This window comes from Mandrillus leucophaeus, unplaced genomic scaffold (genome assembly GCF_000951045.1).
Source record: "Mandrillus leucophaeus isolate KB7577 unplaced genomic scaffold, Mleu.le_1.0 Scaffold536, whole genome shotgun sequence".
Taxonomy (NCBI): Eukaryota; Metazoa; Chordata; class Mammalia; order Primates; family Cercopithecidae; genus Mandrillus; species Mandrillus leucophaeus.
In genome coordinates this window covers 1,914,243-1,937,363 of record NW_012105764.1, presented here as the reverse complement: position 1 = coordinate 1,937,363, position 23,121 = coordinate 1,914,243, and the positions used below count along the sequence as shown (strand labels likewise).

General features: G+C 37.9%; 1 pseudogene; it reads left to right on the top strand.

Moving 5' to 3' along the window:
* The window catches only part of LOC105551883, a 35,053-nt pseudogene extending 18,610 nt beyond the window's left edge, over positions 1-16,443 (top strand).
* The last annotated feature ends 6,678 nt before the right edge of the window (positions 16,444-23,121 follow it).

Genomic DNA, 23,121 nt, shown 5'->3' with positions numbered 1-23,121 from the left:
TTGCAATTTTATTTTTTGGGACTCTCAAGCTAGAAGTCTACATTTTAAACTCTTTTTAAATTGAGTAATTATTTTCATTATATATTAATTATATATTAAATTTTATAAAACAATGAGGGATTTGGAGGTTGGTCTGGTGCTGTTTATACTTCTTTATAAAAATATATAGGTGACAAAAAGCTTTACTTTTTAAGCTTTACACACAGGCAAATGCAGGTCAGGAATGCTTTGTATATAAAGAGGTTTTTCCTGACTTCAGTTGCGTCTATGTGGTGAGGACTGATTGACTGAGGGAAAGAGAATAGCTCCCCCAGCTCATCGGAATCCCCAGAGACATCTCTGCTTGCATCTAGGAGGTTAAAACTCCTTGATGGTCCGATTGTGACTTGACACAGGAGGCTGATGAAGAAAGAGCAAGATGATCCCTTGAGGGTCTGGGATACAGCTCAGGACATTTCTTCTAACTTACAAAAAAACAAGAAAATGTCACTTGATTGGCTTTGAATCTGACTCTGTGTCAAGAAATCAAGGTGAAATTTGACAAACTTCGTATGCATAAACATCTCAGAATCATTTTCTAGTAGCTTTATTTTCTAATTTGAACAAAAGTTCTCACAGGGCATTTGACAGCAGTTGCTTGGAAATAGAATTTGTTTGGGAAGTAGAAATTTTGGTAGAATTTATTCATTCAACAAATATTTTCTGGATTTGTTTACTATAAGAAGTAATAAAGAGACAGAGAAATGAATGAGATAACACCCGTATAAAGAGATTTCACTGTAGTGCCGTATGTAGTGTTTTAGAACACAGTCGGTATTGTAAGATAAGTAAAACAGAACTGCTTATTGTTGGTGCTAGAATGTCTTCGGTGACAATGAGATAAATTTTCATGTAACATTTTAAACTAAGCCATGAAAGAGAACACAATACTTGGAATATTGTGTACCCTTATTCCTCCCTTTCATTTCTTCTTGCCTTGCCTTTCTTCCCTGCTTGCTTGTAGCTCTAGCTTTTAAGCCATCTTTAATTCCTTCTACTTTGTGCTCTTGGGAGGGCATGCACTTTGAAAATACTTGACATTCAGGAAAATACACTTTATATGTTAAAAATCAATGGTGACACAATATTTACAGCCCAAAGGCCAAACATTTGGAGTTTCTTTATAGAGAGTAAGTGCTCAGAGACCAGCTTTGTGCTACTAAGCTGTAGACATCAAAGAATAATAATACAGCAGTTTTCAACTTGATGGCCCGAATGGGCTTTAGCCCAGTGAAGTGAAGTATTGAGCTATTTCACAGATCTGTAATAGAGAGCCGATGTGGGAATCCTTATTTTATCTTAATTACTAAGGAGCCCTTTATGTCTCAGAAGTCCCCATGTTTTGTTTCAAAACTTCTATCTGGAGAATGAGTTTATAGACTTGTGTCTACAAAAGAATGACAATACTTTGAATTAGGTTTTAAGAAGATTCAAAGTGCAGCCAGAAGGGGAATTCTTTTTCTAGTCCCTGCTACATTGCAGTGTTTCAAAGAAAGCTTATGGTAGGTCTATGATTTAGTAGAAAGAAAGGAAAATGTATTCACTGGGAACTCCCATGCCACCTAGCAAGTTTAATTTTCTTGGGTTAAGCGTGTACCCGCAAACAGAAACACACACACACATGCATACATGTGCACACACACACACCCCAAAGCATTTATTAGCTCCTTAGAAGCTGTATTATGTGTCTGGGCGAGGAGTATTATTTGGTGTGCACATTTGACCCTTCATTGTTATTAGCTGCTCTTTAGCAGAAAGCCTCTCTTTCAGCAGAAAGAGTGAGGATGGCAATAACTATTACTAAGCTAATAATAATTACAGGACCAAACATGATTATTGATGGCTCCTCCATCTTTCATATGTGTGTGCTCTGGGTAATACTGACATGCTACTCCTGTTATTGGGCATGAACTTTCTGTGACCTATCATTTATCATCATATGAAGTTCAGTCCAGCCTAATAGTTACATTATGTAACAGAGCTTTCTGGTGGTGAAAGGAATCCACTTAAAACACTGATGTGCTAGGGTTTCACATGGAGTGTGGAGTGTTCATTCTCTTTACTTGTAAAAGAGACTTAGAGGGGGCTATCCGGGCATTCACCTTGGAGAAAATTGTTGATGAAGCCAGATAGCGCTGATAAAGTATCATTTTGGGAATCACTCCAAGCCTGCAATACTGGAGCATATAAGAAAGAGGAACCCCTCAAAGTGTCAGTAATATAATGATCAGAGAAAGGATCTAGAGATTTTCTAGTACATTTTCCCCTCACTTTTTGGATGATGAGGTTGACAGTCTCAAGGTCACACATCTTAGTCACGCCTTTTTCACCAAACATTGTCAGGGAGGACAGGAAGGACGTGACCTATGACCAATGTCTCTGGGACATCTAGGATATCGGTGCCCCTAAGATCACTGCCAAGCCAAGAAGTATGTTTTTTAGGTCCTTCCCTGAAATTACAGTGAAGAGTACATTAGTAAGGAAGCAGCTGGCTCTGGGGTGAGGTGCGACTGACTGCTTCCTTGGCATTCAGATCATATAGTAATAGCATATGGGGGTCTTGGATTGGCCTCACAAAGAATCCATCAGCGGTTATGTCCCACTCTTCTATGGAGACGGATGGTACAACAATTGTGCTAGTGTGTTTGGGTGAATGCACTGTCACCAGAAGACCGATGGAAACTATTGAAACTACACATATATGAAGATGGCTTTTTTGGGTGGCTGTAATCATCACAGAGAAGTCTTTGTGTTGTTTCCCTGGATGCCGGTGTTAGGTAATGTTCTGAAGCTTACAAAGTTCTTTTATTCCAGCAGGCTTTAATGTCTAGGTCCGTGAAGTCCAGAGGCCAGAAGCACTTGCCAATGGGTAATTATGTCCCCTTGCTGTGCACAAGCAAGAAAGTAGCAAGCAATTCAGAGGCTGCAGTGCAGAAGGCAAGGCATCTGCATCCCTGAAGTTCATCTTAAGGAGTCTCCTGAAGGCACTCCTGGGCAATCTGGAAGGCTAGGAGAGGGGTGCTGAGGATCTAGCCACTGGGAGTAAGACTTCCTACTTAGAAAGCTATTTATTTCCTAGTGCTGGCATAACAAACTGAGTGGCTTAAACAACAGAAATAATCTATTCCTTTATTTTTAAGTGGCAGGTAATAATTGTATATATTTATGGGGCACAATGTGATGTTTTGATATTGTTTACATTGTGTATCATTACACCTGACTAACATCCATCACCCCACATACTTATCATTTTTTGTGTGTGGTAGAAACATGTAAAATCTACTTTTTTAGCAATTTTGAAATTGATAATACATTAGTTTTTTTTTTTTAACTTTTTAAAAATTATACTTTAAGTTCTGGGATACATGTGCAGAACATGCAGGTTTGTTACATAGGTATACACGTGCCATGGTGGTTTGCTGAACCCATCAACCCGTCATCTACATTAGGTATTTCTCCTAACGCTCTCCCTCCCCTTGCTCCCCATCCCTGACAGGCCCTGATGTGTGATGTTCCCCTCCCTGTGTCCACGTGTTCTCATTGTTCAACTCCCACATATAAGTGAGAACATGCGGTATTTGGTTTTCTGTTCCTGCGTTAGTTTGCTGAGAATGATGGCTTCCAGTTTCATCCATGTCCCTGTAAAGGACATGAACTCATCATTTAAAAAAAAAAAATTATTACACTTTAAGTTCTAGGGTACATGTGCACAACGTGCAATTTTGTTACGTAGGTATATATGTGCCATGTTGGTTTGCTGCACCCATCAACTCATCATTTACATTAGGTATTTCTCCTAATGCTCTCCCTCCCCCAGGCCCCCAACCCCCAACCAGCCCGGGTGTGTGATGTTCCCCTCCCCGTGTCCATGTGTCCTCATTGTTCAACTCCCACCTATGAGTGAGAACATGCGGTGTTTGGTTTTCTGTCCTTGTGATAGTTTGCTTATAATGGAACTCATCCTTTTAAATGACTGCATAGTATTCCATGTTGTATATGTGCAACATTTTCTTTATCCAATCTATCACTGATGGTCATTTGGGTTGGTTCCAAGTCTTTGCTATTGTGAACAGTGCTGCAATAAACATATGTGTGCATGTGTCTTTAAAGTAGAATGATTTCTAATCCTTTGTGTGTATCCCCAGTAACTGGATTGCTGGGTCAAATGGTATTTCTGGTTCTAGATCCTTGAGGAATATTATGGGTGCCGTGATGTGTAATAGATTTTTAAAATTTATTCCTCCTAACTGAATCTTTGTATTCTTTTTTTTTTTATACTTTAAATTCTAGGGTACATGTGCATAACGTGCAGGTTTGTTACATATGTATACTTGTGCCATGTTGGCGTGCTGCACCAATCTTTGTATTCTTTGAACAACATCTCCCCATCCCCTTCCATCCCACAGCCTCTGGTAACCACAGTTCTATTTTCTACTTCTAAGAGTTTGACTTTTTTAGATTCTACATATAAGTGAGATCATGCAATATTTGTATTTGTATGCCTGACTTATTTGTCTTAGCATAATATCCTTCCAGTTCATCCATAAAACAACAGAAATGTATTGTCTCACAGTTCTGCAGGCTAGAAGTCTGAGATTAAAGTATCAGGAAGGTTGGTTCGTTCTCTGAAGGAAGGATCTATCCCAGGCCTCACTCCTTGATGTGAAGACAGCTGTCTCCTCCCATGACTCTTCATGTCACCTTCCCTCTATGTGTGCACCCACATTTTCCCTTTTTCCTAAGGACTAGCCATTTAAGATTAGGGTCTCCCACTTCCAGTGGCCTCATTTTAACTTGGTTACTTCCCTGAAGACCCTATGTCCAAATAAGGTTACATTCTAAGTTACTGGCAGTTAGAATTTCAAAATACGTGGGCAGGAGGGATGCAATTCAATCCATAACAGGAACCTTGCCCTGGTATCTCTGAGGTTCATTTCTATGACTGATGGCCAGAGGCTGTGTTTGGATTCCAGAGACATTCTTGAATGTGTGTGCGTGCATGTGTGTGCGTGAGTGTATGTGCGCGTGTGTGTGCACGTGGATGTGCACGAGCTGACTTCTTCCTTAGGATGGGGTTCACGCGCAGTCTGTATTCTTCGACAACTTTCACCCATCTGAAAGCAAATCAGTTTCCTTTTTAAAAATGGAAAAATATCTCTCTTTCTCCATGTCCTCTTAATGCCCCCCACCCCGCACTCTCCTTTTCCTTCTTACTACATGTCTTAGGCCATTCAGGCTACCATAACAAAATACTATAAACAGTGTAACTCATTCACAACAGAAATGTATTTCTTACAGTTCTGGAGTCTAGAAAGGCCAAGATCAGGAGGCCAGCAGATTCCAAGTCTGGTGAGGGCCTCCTTCCTAGTTTATAGGTGCTGCCTTCTTGCTGTGTCCACACATGGTGAAAGGGGCTATCTCCCTGGGGGTCCCTTTTGGCACTAATTCCATTTGTGACCTAATCACCTCCTCAAAGCCCCCCTCACAATACCATCACTTTGGGGGATTATGACTTCAACATAGGAATTTGGGGGGACACAAATGTTCAGACCACAGCATCACCTCTTTTCTCTGACTTCCCTCACTTGCTTTTATTTATTTATTTTTTTTTATTTTTTTTAAACAGTCTCACTCCATCACCCAGGCTGGAGTACAGTGGCATGATCTCAGCTTACTGCTGCCTCCACCTCCCAGGTTCAAGCAATTCTTATGCTTCAGAGTCCCGAGTAGCTGGGACTACAGGCGTGCGCCACCATGCCCGGATACTTTTTGCAATTTTAGTAGAGATGGGGTTTCACCATGTTGGCCAGGCTGGTCTCAAACTCCTGACCCCAGATGATCTGCCCATCGTGGCCTCCCAAAGTGCTGGGATTACAGGCATGAGCCACCACACCTGGCCCCCTTATATATCCACATTGTGCTGTTTGTGTATTGATTCTTTCACTGTCCTTCATATTCCTTCTTTCATCATCATAATTAATTTTTAAATGTTTTGTTTCTTCATTTACCAACATTACATTCCTATTGGCTCAGATAGTTTTCTTCTGATTTCACTCTCCCTTTAGTATTTTTCTTTTTCCTCCATGGGTCTCAGAAAGGCTGAAGCAAAGACCTGAAAAATGTTTATTCATTTATATTACTGGATTGTGAAATTTTTATTCTTTCTACTGGAATGTTATCTGTCCTAGGTTTTAATTATCCAGAGAGTAGCCTCCCACTATGTGTAGATTACTCGTTAACAAATGCATTTTGTTAATGGTTTGAAGTCTTGAGGACTTTGAAAAGAACCTTAAAACAAGTTTAGAAAGAGGATGTTTCATCCTGAGACTTCTTTGAGTTCACCCATGATTAGAGTTGAAAACATAGATACCACAGACTTGCTTGACTTCCAGCGAAAGGCTACCTTCATGTCATGATGTTATTAGAAAAAAGCAGAACTAATTGTTGGATTTTTCTCCTTCATTATTTTCCCTCCTGTCTCTCCTTTTTAGCTCCCAAAGCTAGTGTTCCATGATCCATTGCTGGTAAATATTTAATTGCTGTTCTCAGAAATGTGTTTTGCATTTTCACATTACCCTCCTCCTCATGGTGATGAAAGACAAGATGGGTAATATATGTGTGCCTGTGTCAGTGAGTGTGTACTCTAGGTATTGTCTTTATCATAAAAGATAATATATACATTAGATTTCCTGTAATGGAGAACTTCCTCGCCTGCTTCTTAATGAGAGGTGCTGATGTGAAATGACCCTAGCTTTCCTAAACACACAGCAATCTAATTTGAACCTGTATGCCAATTACAGGCCTCAGTGGAGCACTTTATGGTGAAACAATCACGTCACAATAGGATTAGAACACTATGCCCCAGGACCGCAAGGGAAGCCAGCCCGGGCATAACTGCAGGTTTATTCCTCTAAATTGTCTGTAAACAGCATTGATAGCCACCTTGGTGCCACCTTGGTATTGTTTCTATAAATCCTCCATAGAAACAATCTAAAATGAATAGACAACGAGTCAGTAATGGCCTGTTAGTTCCCAACACAGGGTTGTGCCACTGAACTGCCTCATGAATACCACTCACAGGGACTGATCTTCGGTAAACATTCACAAACGGCAGAGCAGACAGGCTCTCTGACAACAATCAGGTTAGAGAGTCTGAGAAATCATTGTGAATGGTGCCTTCCCCCCGATCTTTCCATGCAAAAATTAGCTTCAGAACTGAATCGTTTTAGTTCTCTTAGTAAGTTTAGACAGTCATATCCTTTCCAGAGTCTCTTCAATTTCAATAAGAATTTTTTTTGCAGTTACCTGACAACGCTAACTGCTTTTGACTAATGTAAAGAAAGCTAAAATTGTTATGTCTTGATCATGAGAGCAGGCTTGAAGAAGAAGATGAGACATGCAGAAGTCAAGCCACTAGACTGGAAATTAATCACCAGGTTGTGCTGGTAGAGTAGAAGTAACTACAGGATGTACAGCAGATGATCATTGTGATGTGGCAATACTAAAGGGCCAATTATGAACTCTTGTAAATTAAATCCAAGTAGAGTAAAATTGTGCCATTAAACTCTAAAGAAGTATTAGTTGTTTTTCCCAATATAGTATAAAATCCCTGATATCAAACCTCACTTTTTCTTTCATATATAGAAATAAAAGTAAAATATTTCATTTGCCCTGCTTAATAGTTTTCTTCATTTTGGCTATTTACAGACATTCAATGTTTTGTTTTTTTTTGTCTGAACAGGCTAAAATAGCTTAGTGAAATAGAGCTACTATTCCATATTTGTTAATGAGCTGCCTAAAACTATTTCTGTGTTCTTTATTTAGTGATGTTGGTTGAATACAAGAAGTATTTTTAACTAGAAGAGAATTTGTGAAACAATATATCTTGGGGAGAATGACATTCCATATTTCCTAGATTGTTGTCATTTGGGTCTCTGGTGATGGTTAGAGGTTTTTAGGAGCACTCCTGCTTAGGTTTAGGTGTAGTGGCTTTTCTACCACCCAGGCAGAAAAATTAATAATGCTCATTCACTCAGAAAAAACAAAAAACAAAACAAAAACAAGTGCCTTCTGTGTGTTAGTGACCGTGGTAGACAGAAGGCCAGTTCTACCTCAAGAATGGTACAGATTTTTGACCATTCAAGAGTTGAGAGCATTTAGTTAATTCAGATTAAAAACAAAAGCAAAAACACAAATGAAAAGCGTATTTTCTGCTTGAGAGTGAGAATACAGCTTGGGTTGGAGTGATAACTCAGCTCCGTACTGTCCTGTGTGGAAGCATGCAGGTTTTAACTCAGGCTGCCATAACAAAATACCACAGAAAAGGCAGCTTAAACAACAGAAATTTACCTTCTCACAGCTCTGGAGTCTGGAAATCTGAGTTCAGGGTGCCAACATGGTGAGATTCTGGTGGAGGATCTTTTCCTGGTTTTTTGATTTCTAATTTTTCACTGTGTCCTCCCATGGCCTTTCCTTGGTGTGTGTGCAAGGGGAGAGAAAGTAATCTCACTCTCTTCCTCTTCTAATAAGGCCACCAATGCTGTAGGATTAGGAGTCCACCTTTTGGACCTCATTTATACTTATTTATCTCTTAAAAACCCCATCTCCAAATACAGTCATATTAGGGGTGAGGGCTTCAACATATGAATTTTGGAGAGACACAACTCAATCCATAGCAGTGTATCACTTATTTCAAACTGTAGGTGAAATTTATTTCAATAGAAGATTTCCAACAGAAGCCAATTATTCATGCGTTAAAAAAAAAAAAGAGGGCTATTGTGTCCCCAAAATAGCACTTAGTTGGAAGTCAAAGATCTGAATTTGAGGACTCGTTGGGACATTTGCTGGCTGTGTAAAGTTGGGCATTCTAGACCCAACATAGTCCAAATAGATACCTTAGTCTTATCTTACACATGTACATTTCTTTCACTTAATAATGAACACAATATTCTCCAGCAGCTAAGGTGGAAAACCTGTTTTTGTTCATTGTTTTCCTTCTGAGAGCCCTAAATTCACTCAGTTGCCATGTCCTGTTGGTTCTATATGTGACAGATCTTCTCCATCTACCACCCTTGCGTCCCCACCACCCCGTGTCACACATTGCCTCTACGTTATTGAAGGCGAGTGTGATCTCAGACTGGACAATAATGGCTTCCTCACATCCTACCACCAATCTTTTTCCACAGTTCTGGTGATGTCCTTGCCTATTGAAAAATGTTCAGCCAGTTCCCCATTTATATAGAGAACAAAGTCCAAACCTGACATCCCAAGTCTTCTAATAGTTGTCTCCAGCTCAGATTCCTCACTTGGGTTCTCACAACTCTTCTTCCAACTGCTATCACCCCAGCAAACTCAGCTCATCACCACTTGATACACTGTTTTTGCCCCTCCTTGGAGCTGCCACGATTTACCATTGTTGTACACGTTCCTGCTGTAGTCATTCAATATTCAACAAACATATGTTAGTGCTGTTTCAGCTCCTGTCTTAGGTGCTGAGGTTGTACAAAGGGATTGGACCTGGTCCTTTCAGACTTCATTGTCTAGTGAAACGGAGATAGACAAGCAAACCAATAGTTACAATTTAATATGGTAGATAAGAGCTCAAAGCTGTAACACTTGTCATATCCATCCCCACAGGTCTGTATCTTACTCATCCAGTCCTAGTTCACATGCTACTTAATCTCTTATTCCCTTCTCTTATTTCCGTGGCGCACTTATCTGTGCTTTTCTTGTAATCTTAATCACTCTTGTCTGTTTTAAATGCTTGTGTTCTCAAGTCTTGTTTTGCTCAATTAGACTTTAAGCTTCTTGCAAGCAATATCCATGTTCCATATTAACCTTTGTGTTTCCGTAGTGCCTAATACAGAATTTTATCTAGTCCTCGTGAATGTGCTGACAAAAATAATTCCTGAGTTTGTGAAATCACACATTAAGACAGTGGACCCTTTAAATAAAACCACTTCCTTTGAATAATATGAAAACTTTGTTGTTTCATCAGGTTTTAGCTTACTAATTTCGCTAAATAAAAGCCTGGTTAGAGGTGTAGAAACATGCATTTCAAAATTAATTCCAAAGGTTGAACATTGCATACAAAACAGTACATGAAACAGTAATTATTACTAATATGTTCTAAGCATTAAAAATAGATTTGATTATGATACTCTTTGAAGTGCTTCTGGAGAGTATACAAGAAAAATAAAAGACTCTGGAGGCAAAGTCATATTCGTTAAAGATATAAAAAAAGGAAATATAACTTTTAACAAATATTTTCTACATTAAAGGAGTGTCAGCCCTTAGGAGTTTTTGTGGTTTTACTTGCAAATGTTATTCACTTTGTATTTTAAATTAGAATTTTCCCTTATAAAATCATTTTCAAAAAAAGGAAAAGGTTAATCTATACTCTCAGAAATATAAAATTATTATTTATTACTTGTTTGATACTGTAATAATTGTGAATAAGAACACAGTGAACTGGCACTATTTTTTTGGTAGAGAGACTTAGTATATATTCAAAACATTCCCATTTCATTCAGATAACTGACATAGACTTTCATAGCAACTCAGCTAAACAGTGACATATAATTACATGTTTTTTGCTTTTAAATTTAGTTTTAATATGTTAATTAACTAATTAGCTTATTTTTGAGACAGTCTCATTCTGTCATCTGGGCTGGAGTGCAGTGGTGCAATCTCAGCGCACTGCAGTCTTGACCTCCTGTGCTCAAGTGATCCTCCCGCTTCAGCCTCCTGAATAGCTGGAACTATACGTGTGTGCCACCATGCCCAGCTAACTCTTTAGTTTTTCAGGAGACAGGGTCTCACTATATTTCCCAAGCTGATCTTGAACTCCTGGACTCAAGTGATTTTCCCACCTCAGCCTCCCAAAGGGCTGGGATTACAGTTCTGGGCCACTGCACCCAGCCTCTCTTTAGCAGATAAAAGAAAAGGGGATATACATACATACATACATATATGTGTGTGTGTGTGTGTGTGCATATGTGTGTGTGTATATATATAGAGTCAATTTTGCAACTCACAAAGTTATTGTAAAACTTAGAAAGGCTAAATTTAGAAATTTTGAAATTTTAGAAAAACATTTAAACGTATGGAAAATAGAAAGATTTAAAATGTTGGCATAAGTCCTCCCAGTCTTGTTTTTTTCTGTACGTTAAAAAAAATTGCATAATTTTATCTTCCTTCCTCTTTTCTGTTTTCTTCTTCAATATTTACTAGTGCTGCAAGGAATAGTAAGAGATGTTGATGTCTGGGACACAATATAAAGAAACTATACAAGGAACTTCACTGGTCTTTTTTTCCTGCCATCTCACACTTGATGTTCTCCAGGCTTCTGTGTTTCAAAAACATCTGTGAAAAGTAATGTATGTGCTCAACTCTATGCTGATCTCTAGGTCTAGAATGATAAAACAATGTCCCTGTATTCAAGAATCTTGAGGGACTGTCAAAAATCAAGTGCCATGTGGCGACTGTTGCTTAAGGTCATATGGCAGAGCAGTGCACACAGGAAGAAGTAGTCAGTTCTTGTGATTTCAGATCGTCTTGTGGCCTCACATAAGCTAAATGATCTCATCTATTTTGCTAACCTCAAAGCTGTTTTGTTAATATTTACTTACCACTTGAGCCAACACTAATGTCCCAAAGTGAGGGGAAAAAATTACAGATAACCTAGGTTAAAACATGCTTGGGACTGACTATTCTGAAAGGGACATGATCATAGGACATAACTGCCCTTATTCTTCTAGCTCATGCAGGCTCAAACACAGGGCTGTTTGATGAACTCAGGTCCCAAGCACAGATACTGGAGAGACATAAATACTTCTTACAATGAAATATACTCATTAGGAATTACAAATGATTGTTTTCAGTGACACTGTTTATCACATATTGTTCATCATTCCTTCTCCTTCTGCCACTTTTATAAGAAGCTGATCACACTCTGCAGGGAGGTACTATGTCTTGTTTATCATGTGCTCCTTACCCCATACTAAATGCCCAATATGTGTTTGTTGGCTTGAATGAAACCAACCTAAATTATAACTGAGTTTTAAAAATGTGATCCATGTTGAAAACTTGGCAATATAAATCTAAGTGTGGAAGTGAAAGCATTTCATTTTGAATATTGCAATGACTTTTTTCAATTCTTTGAGGACAGAGGCTATGTCCTCTTCATCTTTGCATTTTCAGTTACTAAAATATTACTGAGTGCATAGGGGGTACTTACCTAATGCTCGCTGAACTAAGTTAAATAGAATTGAATTTTCTTTGCTACTCTATAGCAAATCATTAGTACCTGGGCAGGCTTCTACTTCATGCAAACTATTCACAAATCTTTACTGTCTATTCTCCTATTTTTAGAAGAAAGCAAATAAATTGACTATGCAGTAATTTCCTCAGTTTTCCCCCATCTAACCTATATTAGATAACTTCTAGATGTGCCTCGTTCTCAGCATCAGCACAGATCTTATCTTGGTATCATTCTAGGAGTTTGAGTTTTAAATTATTTATTTTAAGGGAGTAAAATATTTACATTAATAAAAGTATTTGTTAGAAATGAAGGAGGCTCTCACTTACAGAAGAAGGAGGTAACCCCCCAGACACAAACATAAAAGTCTCACAGGCTGAACTTAGCTGAAAGCCCTGTTGATGAGCTTTAAGGGAATTTGAAACTTGGCATAATAAAATCACACCCCTGAGTTTTGCAGGAATGATTGCTGCACTGTAATATGTATTGTACTTAGATACTTAGATTAAAGATATATTTTTATTTTTATTTTGTTATCAATTATGCATCCAGAAGAGGAATTTTACTACTAATGGAACCATTGAAATAGATACCTAGAGGAGTGGATGGATCACTTTATTTCTTGTCAGGTTCTATATTAGGCTTTCCAAAGCACATTTGAGTATTTGTCTACTATTGTTATTGTTGTGGAGTAGTGTACCTTGGGGAAATCTGTAAAGGAGAATGAATAAGCCTGAATTCTATACCTGATTCTGCCTTTTCTTGCTGTATGTTTTTAGACAAGTAACCTTATACCAGCACCTGGTCCATTCCACAATAGGGGAATACTTCATTTAGATTTTCATACCTAAAACATTACCTTATTTTAAAGTAACACTATCAGTTTTTTTTAACAGAGGCATAATTTTATCTTCATATAAGTTACTGGGCTGGACATATAGTTGAGAAAAGAGAGGTACTTTTTGCTCAAGGCTTAAAAGCTGTGAAATGGTAGAACTGGCATTAATAATTGGCTTCGGAACATTTGTAGTCAAGGTACTTTTCTCTTGCTTTGTAATTGAGCAACTTGAGATTTATGAGTGAATGAAATGCCTAACTTCTGGAAGGACTCAATATCTGATTTCAAAAGAAATGATTTCAAAACATTTCAGCTCTCAAAAAGGCAAATGAAGAACTAGGGTAGTGGTTCTCAAAGTGAGGTCTCCAGACAAACAGCAGCAGCATTACCTGACAACTGGTCATTGGTAAGAAATTACCTGATACCTGATAAGAACCGACGTTCTCTGTTCCCACGCAAGACCCACTGCATCAGAAACTCTGGGGGTAAGGTCCAGCAAACTGATTTAACAAGTCCTCCTGTCCTCTAGGTGATTCTGATGCCTGCTCAAATTTCTGAAGCACTGCAAATTTCTGAAGCACTGCTAGGCATAGAAAAACACCTTAGACCCTGTAAAAGGGTGAAAGTGCTTTAGAATTTATTTCCAGCCCTGTGATGACCAATGTAGAGGTCAACTATGGGAGAAAGTACCACTTCCAGGCCCAGATCAGATCAAAAGCAGGATGGGGCCTTTAAGAACCAGTAGCCCCTGGGGACTCTAGGACCAGCAGAGAGCACCCAGCTTTTCTGAGAAATTTCGGGACATTGGAGGTCTTCAGGTTGTACACTTAGCATTTGCAATTTGAATGTGGAGGTATTGCTATAATCAGAGTCTGTTTTGGATTGGAAGCTGTTTGGGATTTAATCTTTCTCATCTGAGGCCTAGAAACAGACTTCACTTGAGGTTCTCACTAAACAATAACTCACATTGTTCTGGAATTCTCACATAACAATAAGTACACTGAACTCATTCAAGTTCAAGTGTAACAGAGTAAAGATGTGGTATAAGTTACTACATCTCAAATAGGATCAGACAGCAACATTTTTGTGGCTTCAAAAGCAGCACCATTTGTTTATTAACATTATTTTGCTTAATAAAGCAGTACTCTTAATTATGGCAAAATTTAGAAATAATTCTATGGGATGTGATGAAGCTATTTTCACTTTGAATTTTAAAAAAATGGGCCCTACACTCTTTCCTTCCCTCGCCACCAATGACCTGTCTCACTGTGCGTACGCCCTGCTGCAGCCCTGCAGAATGCTTCAACTACCCACAATTTTTTTTTTTTTTTTTTTTTTTTTTTTTTTTGCCAAATAAGACTGGAGTCCAGGGTACTGAAGCCTCATCTTCCTCAGGCTGATGCCAAAGATGTAAAATTTGGTGCAGATGCCCAAACGTTAAAGCTTCAAGGTGTAAGCCTTTTAGCCAATTCTCTAGCCATTACAATAGGGCCAAAGGGAAGAACCGTGATTATTGAAGAAAGCTGAGGAAGTTCCAAAGTAAAAAAAAAGATGGTGTGACTGTTGCAAAGTCAATTGACTTAAAGGATAAATATAAAAATATTGGAGCTAAACTTGTCAAAATGTTGCCAATAATACAAATAAAGAAGCTGGGGATGGTATCACCACTGCTACCATACTGGCATGCTCTATTGCAAAGAAGGCTTTGAGAAGGTTAGCAAAGGTGCAAATCCAGTGGAAATTGGAAGTGTGTGAGGTTAGATATTGATACTGTAATTGCTGAACTTAGGAAGCAGTCTAAACCTGTGACAACCCCTGAAGAAATTGCTCAGGTTGCTACAATTTCTGCAAACAGAGACAAAAAAAATTGGCAGCATCATTTCTGGTGCAATGAAAAAGGTTGGAAGAAAGGTTGTGCTCACAGTGAAAGGTGGAAAAACATTGAATGATGAATTAGAAATTATTGAAGGCATGAAGTTTGATTGAGGCTATATTTTTCCATACTTATTAATATATCAAAAGGTCAGAAATGTGAATTCCAGGATGCCTATGTTCTACTGAGTGAAAAGAACATTTCTGGTGTCCAGTCCATTGTGCCTGCTCTTGAAATTGCCAGTGCTCACCTTAAGCCTTTGGTCACAATTGCTGAAGATGTTGATGAAGAAACTCTAAGTATGCTCATATTGAATAGGCTAAAAGTTGGTCTTCAGGTTGTAGTAGTCAAAAATTTCAGGTTTTGGTGACAATAGAACAAGCTTACAGATGTGGCTATTGCTACTGGTATTGCAGTGTTTGGAGAAGAGGGGTTAACCCTAAATCTTGAAGATGCTCAGCCTCATGACTCAGGAAAATTCAGAGAGGTCATTGTGGTCAAAGATGATGCTATGTTATTAAAAGGTAAAGATGACAAGGCTTAAACTGAAAAATGTATTCAAGAAATCATTGAGTAGTTAGATATCACAACTAGTGAATATGAAAAGAAAAAACTGAATGAATGTCTGGCAAAACTATCAGATGGAGTAGCCATGTTGATGGTTGGTGAGACAAGTGATGTTCAGGTGAAAGAAAAGAAAGACAGAGTTACCAACGTCCTTAATGCTACAAGAGCTGCCATTGAAGATGGCATTGTTCTGCTTCAGTGTGTTCCAGCCTTGGACTCATTAACTCCAGCTAATGAAGATGTTTTAAATGGTATAGAAATTATTAAAAGAACACTCCTGTAATCCCAGCACTTTGGGAGGCTGAGATGGGCAGATCACAAGGTCAGGAGATTGAGACCATCCTGGCTAACACGGTGAAACCCCGTCTCTACTGAAAAATGCAAAAAACTAGCCAGGCGAGGTGGCAGGTGCTTGTAGTCCCAGCTACTCGGGAGGCTGAGGCAGGAGAATGGCGTGAACCCTGGAGGCGGGGCTTGCAGTGAGCCGAGATCTGGCCACTGCACTCCAGTCTGGGCGACAGAGCGAGACTCCGTCTCAAAACAAACAAACAAACAAACAAACAAAAACAAAAAACACAAATTCCTTCAATGACCAATGTTGAGAATTCAAGTGTTGAAGTATCTTTGATAGTTGAAAAAATTACGTAAGATTCCTCTGAGGTTGGTTATGAGGCTGTGATTGGAGATTCTGTGAATACAGTAGAAAAAGGAGTCACTGACCCCACAAACGTTGTGAGAACTGCTTTACTGCATGCTGCTGGGGTGGCTTCTCTGTTACCTACAGCAGAAGTTGTAGTCATAGAAATTCCTAAAAAAGAGAATCCTAGAGTGAGTGCAATAGGTGGAATGGGAGATGGTTTGTTCTAATTCCTAGAATAGTGCTTTACCTTTGTTTTTGAACTGTGACAAGAAGCTCAAAACAACATTCTTCAACAATAACTTGAGAAGTCAGGTGAAGAAAATGACTAAAGAGAAGGCTGGCTGAAATTTAAGAAAATCACCATAACCATCAGTTACTGGTTTCAGTTGACAATATACAATAATTCACTGCTGTCATTGCCCATGCCTACAGATAATTTATTTTGTATTTTTGAATGAAAAACCATTTGTACATTCTTGATATTGGGTGCAAGAGCCATGAACCAATATAGTGCTTTCAACCTAAATCACTGAGACGTTTTTTATTGCCGTTCTATTAAAATCAGGATTTTAGTGCTTGCCATCACCAGAGGAGAAGTTAAGAAGCAGCCTTTCTGTGGAGAGTAAGAAGAATTGTGTACAGAGTGGAGAAATATCCAATTATGTGACAGCCTTTGTGTAATAAAAATTTGTTTAAAATTTTAAATAGTGCATCCTGAAGATACTTTTAAATTCTCCAAATTGGTTCTCATGCAAAAAGGCTTATTCAGTACTTTTAAGGACCATTTGAATTGTGGGTAAAGGATTATGTTAGATGCTGAGTATTTAAGACATAATGGTTGACATTTGCTCACTGCCCACCATAGGAAGCTGACAACTAGGTAAGAGGGGCAACTCTTCTGGAGCACTTGAGTCCAGAAGAAAAGAGTGGCCAGAAAAAGAGGTCCAAGGAAAAAGGATATTAAGCAAACACCTGAAGAGAGAATCCTTTGTATTCCTGAGATGGCAATCTGTGAGTCTGCTTGTGAATATAAGCTGGGTACACTGCCAAAGAACAGGGTGAAAGGAGTAGTAGGCTTATTTCTGTTTTAGCTTACTAGAAATTAAGAAGATGTCTCAGGTCAAAATATAAAAATAAATGAACTGGTAAAGAAGCTGTAAAGTTCAAGAGTATGAAGAGCAATTTAAAGTTAATTACACTAGGTGACAAATACGAGAGAGAAAAGCTTGATTGTTAATTGGAGTTCTAAAAACTTCTATTACAAAATAGGTTCACGGAGTGTGAACATCAGCAAAATGGAGAAATAGAACTCTCCAATGCTTGTCCCCTGAAGAAACATTAATGCAAACAACTATCCACACATGGAAATATCTTCCCAAGTGCTAAGGAAACCTGGTGAAGGACAATAGTGTCTGAATGTAGCACAGAAAGAAAAGACGCATTGAGAAGAGTAGGATGGACATTAGTCACATTGCCCATTCTTCAACCCTGGACAGCACAGCATGGAGAAGGATACTACCTAGGAGAGGAAGAAGGAAGTGAGCAGAGGACTTTGCCTCAGACTCCAAAACTAGGCCCTCTTCAGTAAAATCTAGCACTGCTCTGACCCCATGGCCTCAGACTTTAGGCCCCTACCCAAGGACTGGGTTTCCAGGCCTGCTCTAGAACCAGGCTAGATCCCCTACCAGGCTCTAGGCTTTTCCAATGAACTTGGTCTCCAGGCTGCCCCACTACCAACCTGACTTCAACAACCCCAGAGTCCAAACCACCCCTAACAGTGAAGTGGCTCCCATGGCCCCAGGCTTCAGGCCAACCTCAGCACCAGACCAACCCTTGTAGTCCTAGTCATCAGACTGGCACCCTCAGACCCAGCTTCCAGGCCAGCTCCTGTAGCTCCTCACTCCAACAGACCCAGGGTTCAGGTTGCCCCAATAGATTCCAGCATTTGACCAACCCCCATGGACCAAGGCTCCAGGACAGCCCCTGTATACCCAGGTAAGTGGCTATTCCCAAGGCCCTAAGACCTAGGACAGCCCTCATGGGCCTATCCTCTAGGCCAACACCTGCATGCCCAGACTCCAGGCAAACACTAGTGGACATAGGCTCCAGGCCAGTACCAGAGTCTAATGCACTAAACCAACACCTGCAATCCTAGGCTCCAAACTGTCTCCTGTGGACCTAGGCTTCCTATCAACTACAGCACTGAGAAAACCCCAAGTGCCAGGCTGGTCCCTGTGGTCTCAAGCTTCAGATGACCCAGGGTCTAGGGCTGTACCAGCAGACCCAGGGCCCAAGCTCACCCCAGTAGACGGCTAGACCACACAGACTGAGGCTCCAAGACTACCCATGAAGACCTAAGTTCTAGGCCAGCAACTGTGGGCCCATAACCCAAACCCATCCCCACAGACTCAAGCTCCAGGCCTATTCCAATACTGAACCAGCCTCCATGGACTCAGGCTCCAGGTCTATTCCAGTGCAAGATCAGCCCCCATGGATCTAGGCTTTATGCCCAACCAAGCAGACCCAGACATCAGGTTGCCTACCTGCTGACCCAGGCACCACACCAGCCTATCTGAGGACTCCAGCAGCAAGTTTACCTTCAGATTATGCCCAATGGTCTGCCTAGAATCTCTAGGCAGGCTGCCTGGAGCAGCTTTTCCACCCAAAGCCAGTCTGTAAAGACTGGAATAAGTCCTTACTTTTTGAATGTGCAGTCATCCATGTAAGGTAATGAAAACACAAAACACCAAGAAGGCATAACATAACCAAAGAACACACCAAACAAAAATCTATAGGAAATAAAGACCTATAGGAAATAAAGATAGATGAACTGCCTGACAAAAAATTCAAAATAATTTTTTAAGTAACATAGGACAACTTCAATAAATACTTAAAACGCTTCAATAAGATCAGGAAAACAAAGTACCAATATTAAAAATTAACAGAGAAATTTAAGTTATTTATAAAATAGTAATTCTGGAGTTGGAAAATACAATGAATAAAATAAAAAATGCAATAGTGAGCATTAATAGCAAAATTGATCAAGCAGAAGAGAGAATCTATGATTTTGAAGACAGGTTATTGGAAAATATAAAGTCAGAGAAGAAAAAAGAATGAAAAGGAATGAAGTAAGATTGAGATTTATGAGCAATTGTTTGGGTAATAGGAGTTTGTGAAGGAGAAGAGAAAGATAAAGAATTAAAATGTTTATTTAAAGAAATATTAGCAGTACTTTCCAAATTTGGAGAAAGATATAAATATCTAGGTATGGAAATGTCAAAATTCTCTAATCAGATTGAATCCAAACAAGATTACACCAAGACATAATAAAATAAAGCTGTCAAACTCAAGGAAAGAAAGAGGATCCTGAAAACATCAAGATAAAAGAAGCAAATGACCTATAAGGAAGTTCTGGTACACATAGAAGTTAATTTCTCAGCAGAGGTATCACAGGCCAGGAGAGAACAGGATGATACATTCAAAGTGCTGGAAAAAAAAAATACTAAACAAAACTGCCAAGTAAGAATATTGTATCTGAAAAAGGTGTGGTTCAGAAATAAAGGAGAGAGAAAGAGTTTCCCAGAGAAACAAAAGCTGAGGTAGTTCACTCACACCAGAGCTGTTTACAAGAAATGCTAAAAGAAGCTCATCAGTCTGAAAAAAAAAGGATGCTAAAAAGTAACACAAAAACATCTCAAAGTATAAAACTCACTGATAAAAGTACATACACAGTCAAATTCAGAATAATACTGTAATTGTGATGTTTAAATCACTTATATCTTTAGTATAAAGATAAAAAATAGAACTATTAAAAATAATAGTTATAATTGTGGCATATACAACATAAGAACATGTAAATTACAACATCAAAAATTTTAAATACATGAGGGAGGTGGAGAATATTGTAGAGGTATTTTTTTTTTATGCAATCAAAGTTAAGTTGTTATCAACTTAGCCTGTAATAACAATAAGATTTAAAAAATAATCCTCATGGTAACCACAAAGAAAAAACCTATTGTAGATATGCAAAAGATAAAAAGTAAGAAATCAAAGCATACCACTAGACAAAATCACCTAATCACAAAGACAACAAAAGAGTAAAGAGAACAAAAGACCTGCAAAACAAACATAAAACAGTAGCAGTAGGTTTTTATATATCAATGCTTACCTTGAATTTAAATGAATTAAATTATCTAATCAAAAGACATAGAATGTCTACATGCATAAAAGACAAGACACAACTATATAGTGCCTATAAGAGACTCACTTCACATTTAAGGATACACATAGATTAAAAGTGAAGGGATATAAAAGATATGGATGTGAATGGAAACTAATGGGGAGCAGAAATAGGTACACTTAAGTCAGATAAAATGAACATTAAGTCAAAACTGAGAAAAGAGACAAAGAAGGTCATTATATAATGAAAGAGGGGTAAATTAAGGAAGTGGATATAACCATTGTAAATACACACACACACACACACACATATACATATATAACCAACATTAAGGCATCTAAATATATAAGGTAAATATTAATAGATCTGAAGAAAGAGGTAGATGGCAATACAGTAATAGTAGGGGGCTTTAGTACCTCACTTTCGGCAAAAGACAGATTACTTCAACAGAAAATTAATTAGGAAATATCAACATATATTGGACACCAAATGGACCTAACATCCATATACAGAATATTCTATCCAACAGCTGCAGAATACACAATTTCCTCTGCTGCACATGGAACAATCTCTGAGATAGATGATGTATTAGGCCATAAAACAAGTCTTAAATTTAAGAAGATTGAAATCCTATCAAATGTCTTTGTTGACCACAGTAGTATAAAATTCTAATTTCCAGGAACTTTAGAATATTCACAAATACATGGAATTTAAATGACTTGCTCTTGAACAACCAAGAGTTAATGAAGAAATTGAAAGAGAAATTTTAAAACATATTGATACAAAGGAAGATGGAAACGCAACATACCAAAACTTATGGGATTCAGCAAAAGCATTTCTAAGATGGAAGTTTATAGCCTCCATCAGAAAAGAAGAAAGATCCCCAATAAACAACCTAATGTTACACCTCAAGGAAAAAGAAAAACAATAAACTAAACCCAAAGTTAAAAGAGGTTAAGAAATAGTAAAGTTCAAAACCCAAATACCTGAAATAGAAACTAGAAAACAACAGAAAGAATCATCAAAATTAAGAGTTTTTTAAAAAGATAAACAAAATGAACAAGCCTTGAGCTAGAGTAAGAAAAAAAAGAGAAGGTCCAAATAAATAAAATTATAAATAAAAAGGAGACATTACAACTGACACAACAGAATTACAAAGGATCACTAAGAAACTATTGTGAACATATGCCAACAAATTAGATAACCTAGAATAATGGACAAATTCCTACACACGTTCAACCTACCAAAACTGAATCATGAAGTAGAAAATCTGAACAAACCAATACCAAGTAAGAGGATTGAATCAGTAATAAAACATCCCCCACCAAAGGAGGGCCCAGGACCTGCTGGCTTCATGGACAAATTCTACCAAACACTTAAAGAATACCTAATACCATCTTTTTAAAATGCTTTCAAAAAATGAAGACAAAAGAATACTTTCAAGCACATTTTTCAAGGCCAGCTTTACCCTGATATCAAAGCCATACAAGGGCACTACAAGAAAATAAGATTATAGGCCAATATTCCTGATGATCATAGATGTAAATATCCTCAAAAATATTAGCAAACCAAATTCAATAGCACATTGAATGAATCATATGCCATAATCAAGTGGAATTTATCCCAGAGATACAAGGATGGTTCAATGTACATAAATCTGTAAATGTAACATACCATATGAATATAATAAAACACAAAATCATAGAATCATCTCAATAGACAAAGTTGTTAACAAAATTCATATCTTGTGATTAAAAATTCTCAAGAAATTATATACAGAAAGAATGCACCTCAATACATTAAATGTCATATATGACAAACCCACAGTTAACATCATATTCAATGGTGAAAAGTTTAAATCATATTTTTTAAGATCAGAAACAAGTCAAGGATGCGCACTCTTGCCAGTTCTATTCAACATAATACTGGAAGTCCTAGCCAGAGCAAAATAAATTTATCTTAAGAGTAACAATTTAATTTACTCTTTTACAATTTGGATGTCTTGAGACGTATTTGCAGATTACATGATCTTATATAGAAAACCTTTAAAAACTTGTAAAAAAGCTGTTAGAGCTAACAAAATTCAGTACAGTTGCGAGATATAATAACATACAAAAATCAGTAGTGTTTCTATAGAGTAACAATGAGCTATTCAAAAAGAAAATCAAAACAATTCCATTTACAATATCTACAAAAAGTAGTAAGATGGAAATACATTTAACCAAAAAGGCAAAAGACCTATACGCTGAAAACTATATAATATTGATGAAAGAAATTGAGGAAGACACAAATAAATAGAAAGATATTCCATGGTCATGAAATAGAAAAATGAATACTGTTAAAATGTCCATATTAGCCAAAACAATTTACAGATCCAATGCAATATCTATCAAAAATTTAATCCCATTTTTTACAGAAATAGAAAAAAGCTAAAATTCCTATGGAACCAAAAAGATTTCAAATAGCAAAAGGAATATTGAGCAAAAAGAACAGAGCTGGAGGTCTCACACTGCATGATTTCAAAACATACTACAAAGTTATAGTAATCAAAACAGCCAGATTCTGGCATAAAAACAGACACATAGGCCAATAGAGTGAAACATGGTGCCTAGAAATAAGCCTATAATTTATGGTCAGTTGATTTTCTATCAAGGTGCCAAGAACACACAGTGAGGAAAGGATAATCTCCTCAATAAATGTTGTTGATACAATGAAATAGCCACAT